General features: G+C 38.6%; 1 protein-coding gene across 5 annotated transcripts in view; it reads right to left on the reverse strand.

The window, feature by feature from the left end:
- ZNF407 (zinc finger protein 407) overlaps window positions 1-16,266 on the reverse strand; it is a 384,300-nt gene that overhangs the window by 240,130 nt on the left and 127,904 nt on the right. The gene's annotated exons all lie outside the window — the stretch shown is intronic.

The raw sequence follows: 16,266 nt of genomic DNA on the forward strand, positions 1-16,266 counted from the left end.
AGATCACTTAATTCAATTTTGTTGACATAAATATGAAATGGACAGGAATCAGCAGCCACTGAATACAGCACCATTCTTCTACTGAATATAGTACAACACAATCTAATTATGTCGTGTGATTGTTTAAAACAACTTAGATCTCATTCCAAAGCACCAGACTAAAAGAGCTCTCTTGATAAGCGAAAAAATAAAAATTTACCGTTGTAACTTTCAATGTAAAAGGGCTTGCAAACATTTTTGTTAATTATGTATTACAGCTGTCCTTCATAAAGTTAATTACTAATAGCTGAAAGGCAACAGAATCTATTTGCATATGTACATGAAAGGCATGACATATGCAAAAATATGATTTTAATTAGCATTCTATGATATGAAGGGCTACAAATCAAATTGGCATGTTATAAGATTCTTAACATTAAACACTGAATTCATCTGGACATGTTTGCACAGACGGGCAACACAAGACCAAATAAAGTATTACGGCCTTATGGAAGAGATGGGTGTCAAAAGCCAAGACTGAAACAGTTTTTAAAAATGTAAATGTTCCTTTTCATGTCTGGTCTCTTCTGGTTATTTTCATAAAATATAGGGAACCTCAGTTTTGAGGCTAAAGTAATATTTGTATTTTTTTAATGACTGTGAGTTTATTATTCAAGTAACACATTTGTATACACTGAAAATAATATTCATTCTTTTATATACATTAATAACTATGAAGAACACATGCTTTACAACTATAAATAACCTATCACATCATCAATCCATAAATAGGAAAATCGTTATTACATATAAAGAATCAAATTATGGTGATATTAAATGCTTAGTAAAATAACAGTAACAAGACATTCTATATTTGTTTCACTTGATTTGAACAAAATAAATAATTTTTTTCATTTCCTTTAAAAAGAATACCATAATAACAGCAGTCCATTTAAGTCATGACTTTCCTACTGTCCTCTATTTTCCTATAATTAAAAAAACATAAAGCTAATAGCAAAGGGCAAAGGTTAAGAACCCAGAGTTGCAATGCACAGCTTATTTATATGGCCAAGTATAATTTAAGAGATCTGAGCTTAGAAACCACAGTGCAGTTTTAAACAGAAAAAAATTTTATTAATTAAAATGCTTCAGGTTTAAGAAATAAAAATATTACACGGCACAGGGGAATAAACTACACTACATAGAGAACGAAAGCTTCTTATAAAATTCTGACATTATCTGCTGAATGTCTATAATAGTAAATATCGTAGTAATATTTTATTACTATGGGGAAGAATTTACAATACAAAAACACAGCTCAATTGTAGTCAAATGCAGAATAGTCATTCATCCACAACCTGACATTAAGCAAATCCTTTTAATTTGGTCCAAAGTACTATCAGTGTAAAAGTCTCAATGTCTTCCTCAGTAAAACAGTTTAAGTCCAACAGGACCAACTGAACTTACCTACCTCCATGGATAATAATATTGCCAGTAATTTGAGAGCACTGATTGGAGCCTATACTTCACTGCCACCATAAGAGTATTAATACTGTAACATAATAATTGTCTTGGAAATTTTATAGTCTAGATACCACCAGAAATGGTATGGGGTGAGACGGTTGAGATGGTTGGATGGCATCACCAACTCAATGGACATGAACTTGGGCAAATTCCGGGAGATAGTGTGGGACAGGGAGGCCTGGCGTGCTGCAGTCCATGGGGTTGCAGAGTCGAACACAACTTAGCAACTGAACAAAACCACCACCACCAGAAATAAAACAAAAATAATCCTGAATCAGAAAAACCATAGGACTGAAACGCCTTGCTCCCAATGAACCCACATGACTTTACACTTTTCATTCTGTCTCCACTCATTCTCCTTCCTAGGTACCAGCAATTGGCAGGTTCTCCATGTAGGAGGCAAAATCAGACAGTTAAAGCCGTGTCTTCACAGAGCTTTCCTTCTAAAATCTGTGGCTTCTCATCAGAATGAAGCAGCACTCAGCCTGCCTGGCTCCCGCATCAATTCTGCTCATCACACGTGCACACACTCATGCGTGTACTAAACCGGATCGGCTCCAGGCAGGCACAGTCTAGGCAACCAGGGTGAGTAGGTGATCAAACAAAGACAAGTCCCTACCTTGGAAACTGTAAAACCCAAGGAGGGAAACAGGACAAAAACACCACCTATGACACAGAGCATCTTAAAGAGCAAAAGGGGTGGGTTAAAAAACAAAATAGAGAAGGAAGAGCTGAAACCTCAGCAGGGGACCAGCACTTTACCTTTGGGAGACTTGGGAGCATAGTGAACATCGGGGAGCTGGGTGTTCCCCCAAGCAGGGGCAGAGGCCGCAGAGGACATGGTGGCCAGAGAGACCAGGGGCATGAGCCTGAGGGATGAAGGGCAGAGGGGACTGGTGAGGGCACTGAGCCACGCAGCCAGGGCTGGCACTCAGGTGAGAAGGAAAGTGTCTGAACGGAGGCCCACGCAGGACACACACTTCAACAGAGGCCTCCAGCTGTTCTGCTTTGAACACACTGGGGATGGCAGCAGGGAGAAAGAGAGGGATGAACTAACTGGCTCCTGCAGTAAAGCCTGGGCAAAGGTGATGGTGGTCTGCACCGAGGACCAGCACGAAAGAAGAGATCTGGTCAAATCCCAGACACACATTCACAACCAGAGTCAAACAAATCTCCACGGGGACTGCACATGGAGTCTACAAGCAAGGAGTCAAAGACAACATCAGAGATTTGGGTCTGGGGAAGCTGAGCTGGTTGGAAGGAGAATATCAGTTTGGGACTTGTTCAACGAGAAGGTCCACGGACATCCAGACAGATCTCCAACAGGAAGCAGACTCTACCGGTCTTGAGTTCAAGGGCAAGAGTCATGCTAGAAATATACACTCTGTGGCTCTCCATCTGGGCAGTGCCTTGACAATCTAGAGGAACATTTTGAAATAATAAAAAGTAGTGTTGTTTAAAGTATGATTGATTTCCAGGTATTTATAATGGCCTGGGATAGCATCGTTTGAAATTGTTTTTGGTGTCAAAAGAAAAGTACAATAGTAGCATTCTCATACTAGGTACAGATTTCTACTTTTTAGTACAAAAATTTCCTATTTGAACTTCAAACTTTAAAATCATTTTTTTCACACTGTATGGAGATACAATAAAAACCTCTTCGTTCAGTCGCTCAGATTTTGCAGATTCTCTTCACTTGTGAGTCATGAAAGATGATCTGACTTATCTATTAAAGCAAATACAATACAGAACCATGACTGGAGAGAACAGGACACACACACACACACACACAAACAGGAGCATCCCAGAGCCAGGTCTCGGAAACAGCAGAAAGAAAACATCAGAATTAAGCAAGGAGAAACAAGACATGTATTTTAAAATAAGGATAAAGGTACACTAAGAATTCTCATCACCCGCACTTGGAATTTGAAAGATTTCCCCTCTGCCTTAAAATCAGCAGTACTGGTCAACCAAAGGAATCTAGTTTCCTTTGAATACAAAATCAATACAAGCCAATCAACTTAATTTTCATCACTTTATACATATTTATAAGCAGCAGCCAATTCATATAATAAACTCCCTATGGCTGAAAAAGAAAGTATAAACAAAACCTTAAGTGATGATTCTCTGAAGAATGATCATGATCATTCCCCCATGATCATGTAGGTTTAAGATGCACAAAAATATATTATCAATAGTGTGATCTGACTTTTGGAGCAAATGTCACTTGTATGGAAGACAGTATGGAGATTCCTTAAAATCTAGGAATAAAACCAGCAATCCCACTCCTACGCATGTACCCTGAGGAAACCAAAATGTAAAAGATACATGTATCTCACTTGAGAGCCCCTTGGACTGCAAGGAGATCCAACCAGTCCATCCTAAAGGAAATCAGTCCTGAATATTCACTGGAAGGACTGATGTTGAAGCTGAAACTCCAATACTTTGGCCTGATGCGAAGAACCTACTCATTTGAAAAGACCCTGATGCTGGGAAAGATTGAAGGTGGGACAAAAAGGGGACAAGAGAGGATGAGATGGTTGGATGGTATCACTGACTCAGTGGACATGAGTCTGAGTAAACTCTGGGAGTTAGTGAGGGACAGGCAGGCCTGGCATGCTGCAGTCCATGGGGTCGCAAAGAGTTGGACATGACTGAGCAACTGAACTGAACTGATCCCACTGTTCACTGCAGCACTATTTACAATAGCTAGACCATGGAAGTAACCTAGATATCCATCGACAGAAGAATGGATAAAGAAGTTGTAGAACATATACACAATGGAATATTCCTCAGCCATAGAAAAGAACACATTTGAGTCAATTCTAATGCGGTGGATGAACCTACAACCTATTATATAGAGTGAAATAAGTCGGAAAGAGAAAGATAAATATCATATACTAATGCATATATACAGAATCTAGAAAGATGGTACCAAAGAATTTATTTGCAGGGCAGCAGTGGAGAAACAGACATAGAGAACAGACTTATGGACATGGGGAGAGGGGAGCAGAGGGTGAGATGTATGAAAGAGTAACATGGAAACTTACATTACCATATGTAAAACAGATAGCCAACGGGAATTTGCTGTATGGCTCAGGAAACTCAAACAGGGGCTCTGTATCAACCTAGAGGGTGGGGTGGGGAGGGAGATGGGAGGGAGGTTCAAGAGGGAGGGGATATATGTACACCTATGGCTGATTCATGTTGATGTTTGACAGAAAACAGCAAAATTCTGTAAAACAATTATCCTTCAATTAAAAAATAATAATTTTTTTATTTAAATAAAAAATGTATAGAAATTTTTGCCCTTTTGCTTGATATATTTTTTATGATTAATGAGGTATTACCATTCTGAAAATGAACTTAAATGAATAATTATTTTTATACTATAGTTTTACATGTTAATTTCCATTTTAAATGGTATAGGTATAAATGACAGATGAATGAGAGATTTTTAATACTGCAATAAGCGTGCATTTCTCCCAGTGACTTCACAGCACCAAAGCAATGGCTTCTGAAAGATGTCCACATCCTAATCTTGTGAAACCTCTTAGGTTACATGACACACAAATGGAATTAAGGTTGCTAAACAGCTGGCTTTAAAATAGGAAAATGATCCTGTATTCTCTGGGTGGACTCAACATAATCTGTATCCTTAGACACAGAAGAAGTAGACAGAAGAAAGAAGCTAAGAAAGAGACACGACCATGAGGGCAGGATCACAGAGATGCTAAGCTGCTGCCTGGGAAGACAAAGGACTTGACCAGAGCCAAGGAATGCAGGGGGTCTCTAGAAGCTGACACTGTGAACAACCTGCTTCCTAACAACCAGCTCCCAAAGCGCTCATTACCGAGGCTCCCCCTTCTCAGTGCCCCACGGAACAGCAGTGCTCTCATTCTACCATTCCTTTCACACTTACTAGCTGGCCTTCTTCTGTAAAGAACTTCAGGATTTTGCTCTTGTCTCTGTCTTGCCTGTTCTCTTTGGCTCTCTTTGAAGAAGTACTTTAAATGGAATGTTGGATTTTCACTTTTATGCCATGCTTTATAATCAGTTATCACTACTATTCTCTGTAGCTGTCATACTACCCCAAAATTGGTCAATGGAAGCCAATGGAAGCTGGCTTCTATGTCCTTTTGACACCACTCATCTTAGCATTCAGGCTCTTCCTTATTTTTTCTAGCAGATGTTCCAGGCTCACCAAGTCCCTTCCCTACTGGATCAGCCTTGGCTTCTTACTGTAAGGAGTGGTGTTGAGAAAGCAAGACCTAAATGCTAACTATGAGGATGGTTTTGGGTATCACTGAGTCCAAGCCCTCTCAATAAGCACGAAGACTAGATAGTTGCCTGAAAAGGAAACCGAGGATCTCAAACGTAGGGCCACACTTGGTACATGAGCATTCATTGTAACAATCAGTCATATCTTTTCCTTATTCTAAAATACCTTCTAATGTATTTTCAAATGGTGTATAAATACATTTCTGTAAACGAACTGCATTTTATCTATAGAAGCAAAACTTTCTATTGCTGTCTCAAACTCTAATAACTTACTTCTGGAGCTCTTTCTCCTCAACTACTTTCAAACACTTCTGCTTCTCACTGCTGTCGACGCTGTTCCTCCTCTGGTCCTCTTTGGGTGATACTTCTACTCACACACCATCTTATTTCAAAGGTATAAATCAATTCCTGGGCTTCAGTGCATAACCTCTAAGTGAATGACTCTCAAATATGTATCTCCATCCAGGACCTTTCCCAGGGGCATTCTTTCTCGTCTGAATTGCCAATACATCTTTAAAACATGTCCAACACTCAGTCATGATCTGCCCTCACAAAAAGGCTGCTCCAGACTTCCCTAATTCTACAACTGTGCCAGCTTCCCAATTTAATAATTACATGCTCATGTGTGTAAGTCATCAGTTGCTTCTTCACAACTGCTCCCTCTCAAGACTATGCTTCTCTCTCTTAACCAGAGTTACCCTAGACCAAACCATTTTACTGACATGCTGTAGCTTCAAGGTGTTCTCCATTAGAATTCACCCCATATACCACCATCACGCAACCTTCCTAAAAACACGTTCATACTGCAGCTCAGCTCATAAACATTTTATGCTTCCTTTCTGAATTGAATAATGCACCAAATCTTAAGCAAATAAATATTAGTCTTCAGTCTTCATTCTGAACTAGCTATTCCTACCTTTTTGATGCACCCTCAGGAAAGAATCTTAAACTAAGGCCAAAAAATTAAAATTCTGACAAAAAAGTGAAAACACTCTATTGTGCAATAGTAGCAGCATGATCTAAATATTCTGATCAATAAGAAGTACAGAATATTTCTCAGAAGATGTTAGACTTAAAAGGGATAAAAGTATGTACACAATGTAAACCCATGTAGATATAAGTACATTTTTGTATTCAGACAGATACAAATATACGCAAAGAAAAGCAAGTATCAGACAAATTCGATCTGAATGAGATTTAGTTTTAGATTATTTATACTCTTTGTATTTCTACAATGAGCAAATTTTTTAAAGCAAAATGATGTTCACACTTTACCCAGCATTTTTATGTTTCCTCAATGGCTCCGCATTACTGAATGAGTAACTGGTGGAGGCATTATTGGCTCAAGCTGAGAGAAGAGGGAATTGAGGCTCACAGAAGATAAGTGACTTTGACTTTTTCAAGAAAATGTGGCAAAGGAGCTGAAAATGCAAAAGTAGGATTCATGCCTGGTGACCTTTCTACAGAGCTCTTCCCACCATTCGACACCTCCTGACTAATGAAAGATTATACCCTCATGGGAAACAAGGAAAAAGAAAAAGGACATACTACAGAAATAAAAGTGTTCACAAATAAAATTGGTATAGTATAATCAACACTGTTACAAATGAGTATGACGCTTTCTAAAAGGGAAAAACCAAGTAGTTGATACAGGACAGATTTTTCTTTTAATTCATTGAGATTAGAAAAGTGCTATAATATTTAAAAAGAAAATATTTATCATATAATAAGGGTACAAACTAAAAATCAATGACCTGTAAAGCAGATCAGACAAAAACAAATATGTACGATCAGTTAACAAGTATAATTATGCTCAGAAATAAATATAAAGATGCTGATCATTATTAAAACAATAGTCAACTAAGATAAATTATGTTGCTTTTATTATAAACAAAATCAAGGTAAAATAAAATATTGTACACTCAGTGTCAGAAATCAAGATCATGCTAATATTAGTGTGATAATGTAAAATTCACTATACAATATTTTGAGAATCTAAATGAAATACTAAATCTTCATCTACATAACACATAAAATGAAATACATTATATACCACTGTCGATATATTTCTAAGTAGCTTCCAATTATGCTGTTTAACCATGACTTGGTGGAAAAAATTTTCTCATCCATTTGTCTTATCTATAAATAAGCACACTAACTTACAGGAATATAGAAAAACCTGAACTTCAAATGAATTCAAATCTGTCAAAAAATTTACCTTGAAAGTAAAGGAAAAATATACAGTTCTATGATATTTGCTTACTCCAAAATTCAGAAGTGAACAGGTATTAAATAACACTTAAAAACTACATTTCTCAAACTATCTTACCAAGTCATTGCTAAGCCAAACCAAGTATGACTTTCATTGTTTCTCAAGTATCTTCAGGCAGAATTTCTCAGAATGCTATTGTCTTTATGGTTATAATTATCACACAGAACTGACTACTTACAAATTTTATGTGTTTACCCTTATATTTTACATAAGGAAACTCCATTCAAAAACAAATTATAAACATCCCCAAATTTAAAACTACCAAGAATCCTTTAACATTTAACATTATAATTGTTATTTTCTTAAATGTCTCTGATTCTTCATGAAAATAAATATTATGTTTATTGAAATTCCCAATAAAGAAACAAAACTTGGAAAACCTTGGTTCATTCACAAGAAAGAAAGACTTTTCTAAGTGTCATAACTCTTCCAAAAGTAAGCATTCTGTGTCCAAGAACCAGCAGTGAGTTCTTAGATTTTATAAAATATTAGTTTCAGCAACCAGAAACAGTGTTCCCGAGACACTGTGAGGTGCTGGCACAAACACATACATTCACTCACACACCACCCCGGCACAAAGGAGCAAGGGGAGACTTCAGCGAGTTCTTACTCCTTTATTTCTGGAGTTTATCTGCTCAATTATTGCAATTATTAGTATTGTCAAAACTATAAATATTATACCCCAAAGACCTTACTATTACATTCAGTTCAGTTGCTCAGTAAGTCTCCAACTCTTTGCAACCCCATGAACAACAGCAGGCCAGGCTTCCCTGTCCATCACCAACGCCCGGAGTTTACTCAAACTCATGTCAATTGAGTCGGTGATGCCATCCAGCCATCTCATCCTCTGTCATCCCCTTCTCCTGCCTTCAATCTTTCCCAGCATCAGGGTCTTTTCCAAGGAGCCAGTTCTTCACATCAGCTGGCCAAAGTGTTGGAGTTTCAGCATCAGCATCAGTCCTTCTAATGAATATTCATGACTGATTTCCTTTAGGATGGACTGGTTGGACCTCCTTGCAGTCCAAGGAACTCTCAAGAGTCTTCTCCAACACCACAGTTCAAAAGCATCAGTTCTTCAGCATTGAGCTTTCTTTATAGTCCAACTCTCACATCCATACATGATTACTGGAAAAACCATAGCCTTAACTAGACGGACCTTTGTTGGCAAAGTGATATCTCTGCTGTTTAATATGCTGTCTAGGTTGGGCATAGGTTTTCTTCCAAGGAGTAAGCGTCTTTTAATTTCATGGCTGCAGTCACCATCTGCAGTGATTTTGGAGCTCCCAAAAATAAAGTCTGTCACTGTTTCTGTTGTTTCCCCATCTGTTTGCCATGAAGTGATGGGACCGGATGCCATGAGCTTAGTTTTCTGAATGTTGAGCTTTAAGCCAACTTTTTCACTCTCCTCTTTCACTTTCATCAACAGGCTCTTTAGCTCTTCACTTTCTGCCATAAGGATGGTGTCATCTGCACATCTGAGGTTATTGATATTTCTCCTAGCAACCTTGATTCAGCTTGTGCTTCATCCAGCCTGGCATTTCCCGTGATGTACTCTGCATATAAATTAAACAAGCATGGTGACACTATACAGCCTTGACGTACTCCTTTCCCAATGTGGAGCCAGTCTATTGTTCCACGCATGGTTCTAACTGTTGCTTCATGACCTGCATACAGATTTCTCAGGAGACAGGTCTGGTATTCCCATCTCTTTCAGAATTTTCCAGTTTGCTGTGATCCACACAGTCAAAAGCTTTCACATAGTCAATAAAGCAGAAGTAGATATTTTTCTGAAACTCTCTTGCCCTTTCAATGGTCCAATGGATGTTGGCAATTTGATCTCTGGTTCCTCTGTCTTTTCTAAATCCAGCTTGAAAATCTGGAAGTTCATGGTTCACGTACTATTGAAGCCTGGCTTGGAGGATTTTGAGCATTACTTTGTGAGATGAATGCAATTGTGCAGTACTTTGAGCATTCTTTGGCATTGCCTTTCTTTAGGATGGGAATGAAAACTGACCTTTTCCAGTGCTGTGGCCACTGCTGAGTTTTCTAAATTTGCTGGCATATTAAGTGCAGCACTTTAACAGCATCATCTTCAATGTAATATTACATTGCTGCTGCTGCTAAGTCCCTTTAGTCGTGTCTGACTCTTCACGACCCCATGGACTACAGCCTACCAGTCTCCTCTGTCCATGGGATTTTCCAGGCAAGAGTACTGAAGTGGGGTGCCAATGCCTTCTCAAATATTACACTGAAGACTTTCAAATATTAACTACATTCTTAATCATTCTGAAAGCAATCACATATTTGGGCATTTTTTTTGTTTTGTATATTTTAGCTGTTTGTAGAGAGGGAGATTACAAACCTCTTTTCTGAGCCTACCAATTTAGTTAACCCTTAAAACAATCTAATTGATGGATGAAAAACAAGAGGCGCTTTAAGTATACTTTAAGTAACTCCCCGAGATTGCACAGCTAGTGAAGGGCAGAGTCGGGATTTGAGCACAGGCTGTCTGGTCAGAGCCCACACACTATTCAGTTCAGTTCAGTTCAGTTGCTCAGTCGTGTCCAACTCTTTGCGACCCCATGAATCACAGTACGCCAGGCCTCCCTGTCCATCATCATCTCCCAGAGTTCATTCAAACTCACGCCCATCAAGTCAGTGATGCCATCCAGCCATCTCATCCTCTGTCGTCCCCTTCTCCTCCTGTCCCCAATCCCTCCCAGCATCAGAGTCTTTACCAGTGAGTCAACTCTTCGCATGAGGTGGCCAAAGTACTGAGTTTCAGCTTCAGTATCATTCCTTCCAAAGAACAACCAGGACTGATCTCCTTTAGAATGGACTGGTTGGATCTCCTTGCAGTCAAAGGGACTCCTAAAAGTCTTCTCCAACACCACAGTTCAAAAGCATCAATTCTTCAGTGCTCAGCTTTCTTCACAGTCCAACTCTCACATCCATACATGACCACAGGAAAAACCATAGCCTTGACTAGACGAACCTTTGTTGGCAAAGTAATGTCTCTGCTTTTCAATATGCTATCTAGGTTGGTCATAACTTTCCTTCCAAGGAGTAAGCATCTTTTAATTTCATAGCTGCAGTCACCATCTGCAGTGATTTTGGAGCCCTAAAAGATAAAGTCTGAGACTGTTTCCACTGTTTCCCCATCTATTTCCCATGAAGTGATGGGACCAGATGCCGTGATCTTCATTTTCTAAATGCTGAGGTTTAAGCTTGGTCACTAAACCATCCTGTCATTCTTTATCTTATAAATTATAATCAGGTATTGGGCCTTACTTCACACGTCTGATGCATCTGTTTTCTTTTTTTTTTTTTTCAACTAAAAAGTTACCTGCTAAAATAAGTAAAGAAAATCATAATGAAAGGTATTTTATTTCTGAGTTCAAAAAACAACACAGGTAAGCAGAACTTTTTTTTTTAATTAGAGTTTAGTTGCTTTGATTAGTTTCTGCTGTACAACTAAGTGTATCAGCAAGATAGTCTTAAAATACTAAAATCGAAAGTCAAAAACCTGGTCTAATCTAGGCTCTGAAATTAACAGTGACTTGACCTCGATTCAGTTCACAACAATGAAGTGTAAAGCAAAATGAAATCACTGATACCTGAATTGTGAAAAAAAATACAATGAATTTAGTAAACAACTGTATTAGTCATAAACTATAGAAGGAAGCCTGCTATAACCAACAAAAGGATACATAGAAAAGGAAGCAAAAACAAACAAGGTCAGACACGTTTGAGTGGACACAGTGTGATAGGAAGGAAGGAAGGAAGAGTGAGAGAGAAGACACTGACCGCAAGGTACACAATTGAAAACTTTCCAAGAGTCCACACGGAGCAGCCCTTTAAGCTATTCGTACCTCAACTCCTCAACAAGGGTGAGACCTCCTGTTACTGTCAGGTATTATCCCGGGAAAGGAAACTGTTAATGTGGTCAACAGAAATCCCAATACATGCAGCGCCCTAGGGGAAAGCGCAGCCTGAGGCCTGGAGGGCATCAGACCCGGGGAAGGGTCTAGCCTTGCAGTGACAGGCGAGCCATCTCTCCCTGGGGCTGCTGGGAGCCCAGCCAGCCCTCAGGAGCTGGCGGCTGGCTTTAGTGATGAGGACGACTGGAGCGGGAGGAAGCCAGCGAGAGCGCAAGCACGGAGCTTTCCATGGAGAATGGACACCCTGAATCCCAGGTCCCCCTTCCAGACCATGAAGACTTTCTCCGTCATAGTCTATGCAAGGAGTAAGGAACAAAAACTAAGAAAATATACCATTTTGGAGCATGAATACTTTATGCCAAATAGGGTAACAAATGTTTGCCAAGAATTATCAGATATATGGCATTACTAACCTATTTCCAAATAAAAAAACTGAGGTATAATGGAATTAAATATAGCAATGGAATTATTTCTAATAAGAGTATACAGAAGCCTATAGTAAAGTGCCTAGAAATGCAAGAAATGAAGTTCAGTCCAGTTCAGTCGCTCAGTAGTGTCTGAAATGCAGTAAGCCTCAATAAATGATTGCTATTAATAAATTAAGAGTCTCTTCCTATCCAAGCATATAATTCTGATATTGTCTTTATTGATTAAATGGGTAAGAGCTATAATACATGAGGGTGTTTATGTCAGGGAATAAAACAGCAATCAATAAATTCACCAAAATGGGGACTTCTATTTTTATGTGTACTTTGTCTTCAAACTTCTTCCAGGATATTTTGTGTAAACTGACAATACAATAACATCAAATGCAGCCACGTCCGTGAGGGGTGGTGACCAGTCCTCCTCCAGCCCTGTCTTATAGGAAATCAGAAAAGGCTGAGCCCGCCGGGACCAGCAGACAGCCACTTCCAAGGCTCACACATGATCTAATACTCAATAAGAAATATTCTTTGGTAATTTGCATTAGAGGAGTTGCCAGGGCATACTGCTAAACTGTTCAAAAGTGCTATTTCCAAGGCTTACTAAAGGCACTTCTGGTTTAATGGTAATTTGGGGCTGGGGAATTTTTAAATTTATTACTTTCAAAATATTATTTGGTAAACAAGAATATTCAAGTTGCAATTTATGTGAAAATGAACTGAAACTGATCCTACCAATTTAATATGCCTATCCAAACCAAAGTTTATTGAGCTATTTATAAACAAAAGCCCCAAACTGAGATTTCAGAATGATACGATCATCTGAATTGAACACACCATCACAAGATATATGCAGATAAGGGTAATCTGTGTGTTATATCAAGGTTCACACATAGTTAAATGTCTTTTGAGGAACATAATTAAACAAAAAATTAGAGCACAATAGAATGTATTTAATAATAAAATTTTATAGAACAGAATTTAATCTTTATTTAATAATTCAGCACGCATATCAAAAACACAGAGTGCTTCCGGGAGACAACCATCACCATCAATTACTGCTGCACTGAAGAGACGCACGAGTGTCGATTAATAAGAGTTCTGCGTGACTTATTTTCCTATAACAATTTACAATAAAATGAACTAAGTGAACCAACTGAAATAAGAAACACTCAGGAATTTTTGAAATAATAACAGAATTCTGGATTACTTCCTTTCCCTTCTATAATTCTCTTATCTAAAATAAGATACGTTAGCAAATGTTAGCTTTACAACTCATTATTTCAGTTACAGACTGCAAAGAGAAAAACGTGAATTAGAAAGAAGAATGACTATGCCCTAAGACTGGCCCGTGGGCCCTCCGCAGGGGCGGGCCGGTGCTGGTTGTCTACTGCTCTGTGCACCACGACAGGCAGCGGCAGAGCACTCCTTCTGTGCTGGTGAGAGATTAGACGCAGATGAAGACGACGTGTACATGTGCACAGATGGCCAGGGGTAGAGGCTGGGGGCTCTGCAACATGACAACGTGGATGAGCCGAACCACACTTCCTAGAATTCCACTCTCAAGATGTACCAATTAGGAACCGCCAGGAGAGAGTCTGGGGGCGGAATACAGGGGGCAGAAGTGGAGCAATCGGGGCTCACAGGTATTATCATTTATCATTGGGATCATCTGATTGTCATAAAGCAGCAACAAACTCCCCTCTCCACAGTCAAGAGGCTTTCCTGACTCCTGGTCCAACTGTATACATATAAGCAGCTGAGGAAGAAACCGGCTTCTACAGAAAGCACCACCAGCCCCTCTCCAGGTCCTCAGGTAAGACAATGAAAACATTCAGAGGACTCCATCTGTCCTCAGGGCTCCAGCCCATTTTTGTGGGTTCCATCCAGTTCTCCCTAATTTACACCCTTTCTCACATCTCAATTGCCTACCCTGTAGCTTTCAAGCTCCAACGTTAGATGCAACGATAACACTTTACAGAGACTAGATGAAAAGCTCCTACTGAAGATTAAGACCAAATCCCTATAACAAATCCCTGAACTTTAGTCACAACACACACACACACACACACACACAGAGTAGTACATGTATATGTATATTCCAAATGCCTGACTGATTCAAAAGTTACAAGATGGAGAGATAGGGATTTACCCTTACCCGTGTAAAACTAAAAAACCAACAACATACATGAAATAACAATTTTTAAGACATAGGACATCAGACTAAGAAAGTGATCTGATTGAGACAATTGTCAGACAGGTTAACAAAGTGCAGGGAGGCAGCAAGAGAGGAACAGAGTCCCTGACTTGAGACAAAATGAGGCCATGTAAAGACCAGGCAGCTGAAACTTGGAGGGCAGATTATGGAGAGGAGAAACCTACACACACAGAGAACTGAAGATCTGCAGAGGGAAGGCAGGGCGCATTCAGCTAATGATGTGTGAAGGCACTACACAATGGTAATATAGGAACATGCAGAAAAGATTAGAAGGAATAGCACAAGTCAGTGCTCACACAGGGCCAGACTGTGCAGAAAGGTCGGTCTCAGCAGCGGAGAATTAGCCACAGACTAAGATCTGTTCGAACCTACTCAAAAGTGAAGCACAAAATGTGAAACTTTTTTCAACTGAATTAACTGCATCCCAAAACAAGGCTAAGAATGTGTACTGAAATGTATATCAAAAGTTATGAGCAAAAAAAAAAAAGTTATAAGCAGCTAAAGCAGTGGTGAGAGGAAAAGTTATAGCTATAAAATCTCTATTTTTAAAAAGAAGAAATACTTCAAATAAATCAACAATCTAACTATCCACGTTAAGAAACAAGAAAAAGAAGAACAAACAAAACCCAATACAAGCAGAGAGAAGGAAATTAAAAACTAGAGTATAAACAATGAGGAAAAATAGCCAAAATCAACAAACTCAAAAGTTGCCTATTTAAAAAGATCATCAAAACTGACTAACTCAAGATCATCTACCAAAAAATGCTACAACTAATGTGGTACTTAATGGTGAACAAATGAATGACACCACTCTAAGTTCAGGAACAAAACTGGGATTTATGCTCTTATCACTTCTATTCGACACTGTACGAGATGTCTCAGCCAGGGAACTTGGGCAAGGAAAAAGAGACAAAAAGGAATCCAGATTGGCAAGAAAGAAGGCTACATATTCACAGTTGACATGACCATGTACACAGATCCTAAAAAAATCAACCAAAAAACTAACAAACAACTATAGCAATGTTGCAGGATACATTATTAATATTTAACAAATCACTGGTACTCTATGCACTAATGATAAAGAAAAAATAAAATTATGAAAACATTTAAAATATGTAGGAATAATTTTAAACAAAAAAGTGCAAGATATTCACTGAAAATTGTCAAATATCATTAAAGAAAACTAAAGACTTAAGTAAACAGACAGATATCCCATGTTCATGGATTAAAACACAATATATTACAGTTAAAACATATAGTGAACACATAACCCAGCAATTCCACTCCTAAGTATGTACTCCAGAGAATTGAAAAACCTATGTCCATACAAAATTTGCACATGAATATTCAGAACAGCAATAGCCAAAAGGTAGAAATAATCCAGATGCCCATAATACCATGAATGGACAAAGAAAATGTGCTATATTCATATCATGCAATAGTGTTCAGCTATAAAAAGAAATAAAGTACTAATAGATTAACGTTATAACATGGATGAATCTGGCAAACATGCCACAAGCCAGGCACAAAAGGCCTCATATTGGATGATTGAATTTATACAAAATGTCTAGAAGAAGCAAATCTATACAGACAAGCAGTAAATTATGTGCAGATGAACCAAACTGAACA

This window comes from Bubalus kerabau, chromosome 21 (assembly GCF_029407905.1).
Source record: "Bubalus kerabau isolate K-KA32 ecotype Philippines breed swamp buffalo chromosome 21, PCC_UOA_SB_1v2, whole genome shotgun sequence".
Classification (NCBI taxonomy): Eukaryota; Metazoa; Chordata; class Mammalia; order Artiodactyla; family Bovidae; genus Bubalus; species Bubalus kerabau.